The sequence below is a fragment of the Electrona antarctica genome (assembly GCF_951216825.1).
Source record: "Electrona antarctica genome assembly, chromosome: 19".
Taxonomy (NCBI): Eukaryota; Metazoa; Chordata; class Actinopteri; order Myctophiformes; family Myctophidae; genus Electrona; species Electrona antarctica.
In genome coordinates this window covers 8520048-8522547 of record NC_136800.1, presented here as the reverse complement: position 1 = coordinate 8522547, position 2500 = coordinate 8520048, and the positions used below count along the sequence as shown (strand labels likewise).

Sequence of the window (2500 nt, the reverse complement as noted above, 5' to 3'; positions counted from 1 at the left end):
CAAATGGTGAACCGTGGCTCAAATGCCGAATAAATAATGGGACTTGATATGAAAAGGGTTGAAAAGCGCTGGCCTAGGGGCATTAGGGGTCCCATTTGAGAAGCACCGGTGGTGTAGTGTAGTAGGGCTGTAGGTAACAGCCCAGATGGTGCAGTGTGTGATGAAAGACAGGTTGGGGTGGGGTGGGGTGTGGGGTGGGGTATGGGGTGGGGCCTCATGGGACCCATCATTGTGAACCTGCTGCTCCTCATCTGACAGCTGCACCTCTATTGTACTTAACATACTAGAATGTACACTGTAATTAGCCACTCCACTGTGTGTGTGTGTGTGTGTGTGTGTGTGCGCGTGCGTGCGTGCGTGCGTGCGTGCGTGCGTGCGTGCGTGCGTGCGTGCGTGCGTGCGTGCGTGCGTGCGTGCGTTGGTGCTCTACTGTGGATGCAGACCCCATGTTGTCCTTGTATGACACGGTACAATAGAGCCCTGCCCCTCGAGCACTGGTACAGAACATTGAGGGCTCGCTTTGGGAAAAGCCTGATACCTCCACAAGATTCGATACACCACCAAGATACCCATGTACCTGTCTAGATACTTCCTTAATGTTAACGAAGTGCACACCCACAACACCAGAGGAAGTGCAACGAACCATGTACAACCCAGATTCGGCACAAACAAGGGACTAAATTATTTTCGCTCCTATGCCACCAAAATGTGGAACGCCCTACCAACAGTCATTAAGACATGTGAATCCCTTGACTCCTTCAAAACCGCTCTCAAAGGGCACCTACGGACGGCTGCAATTCGAAACTGGCCTCCGTAAAATCTGACCCCCCCCCCCCCCGCACCGCCCACCCTTTTCCCCTCACTGTATATGTTTCTTTTCCCTTTTTACCTCCCTTATGATGAATTCCTGTTCTGTTCTTTGACTATCTAGAAGTGTCTATTTGACTCTAAATGTTTTGATGAATTGAACAAGGTGGACCCTCTTGTAAACAAGTGTAATGCTTAATTGGGTCGTCCACTCACAGTTAATTAACAGTCTTTGTATTGAGTTTGTGCTTGAAATGTACTGTAATTCTGCAAACTGTTAATACATATTTCAATCAATCAATCAAAAACCTGCAATCATGGCTGTCTAAAAACAACCTAAACCCTATTATCGTTGCTGTAGGGCAGAACTCTCCGGCAATCTCCATAGTTTAACCTTTTTGAGTGGTGCAAACCACTCCAACAACTGGCTTTGTTAGTACCCGTGTGTGTGTGTGTGTGTTTGTGTACCTGTCCCTCAAAAGAATGAGCATGGTTACTATGGTCACTGACATTACGTCAGACCACAGCTAATCAGGCTATATAAGACCTTGCACCACTCAGTTCACACGGGTGTTTTTTTTTTTTGTAAATTAAGGATTTATCTTTAGTCTGAACGGGCATGAGTGACAAGTTCAACCCTTTTACTATTTTCATTTGCGTGCGTGCGTGCGTGCGTGCGTGCGTGCGTGCGTGCGTGCGTGCGTGCGTGCGTGCGTGCAAAAAGATAATCGTAAAACGGGCGTCGATCTTCTTGGACAACATCAGCCTTTGTTTGCTACGGAACTTATGTTCTTCATTTATCCGAAAAAAACAAAGCAGACCATAACCGGAGTAACCCTTCTGTGTTGGTAGATTCACACATCAGTCTCTAAATGCTTTGCTCAACATAGACGGTGACAATCAAACAGCTGTTATTGTTAAAACTGTGTGGAAACAATTACAGAGCCAATTCAAAGCGACAATGCAATGTCCCTTTGGCAGTGGCTCAGCAGGTAGAGTGGCCATGCACCTTGGATGGAATCTGAAAATTACTAGCTTCATGTGGAAGTGCTGTCCTGAAGCAAGACACTGACTGAACTCCGGCCCGAACTGCTCCCAATGAGCAGGTTGGTGCCTTGCATGGTTAGCTTCAGCATCAGTGTTGTGAATGTTAAAGCGGTTTGGATAAAGGCTCAATAACAAGGTTTCTGAAAGCGGGTGCTGTGGCACCCTAGGGTGCCTTGACGCAAGTCCAGGAGTGCCTGAGAGTACTTTGATAATATTTGGGATTTAACAACGTGAGTTAAACTTTATTTGGTGCATTCTATTTCAGGCTACAGTACACCAAGTCTCTTCACCAAAAATAGCCGGTCTGTGAGCTTGTAGATCGGCTATTTTTGGACATGTTTCATCATACACTCAAAAGACTGCAATGGAAATAGCCGTTTTCTTTGCGTTTATCCTTTTGACAGATGCTGTACATACACATACTGTATAAAGTATATACAGTATATGCATTGGTGTGAATAATAACGCACAGCGCATCGTGTTGTGCGCTTGAAGATCGGCTATTTTCGCTATTCGCTGTACGATGAATGGTATGGTAGGTCTTAAGTCGTTAATCTACTAGAAGCCACACTGTGATTAGCCACTTGACTGTGTGCAAACTGTGCATGCGTGTCTGCTTACATACCTGCGTGGCTGCTTACATACT

At 46.1% G+C, this 2500-nt stretch overlaps 1 protein-coding gene across 1 annotated transcript in view; it reads right to left on the bottom strand.

Annotated features, from left to right (window-relative positions):
* wdr47a (WD repeat domain 47a) overlaps positions 1-2500 on the bottom strand; it is a 31423-nt gene that overhangs the window by 15732 nt on the left and 13191 nt on the right. The window lies entirely within an intron of this gene.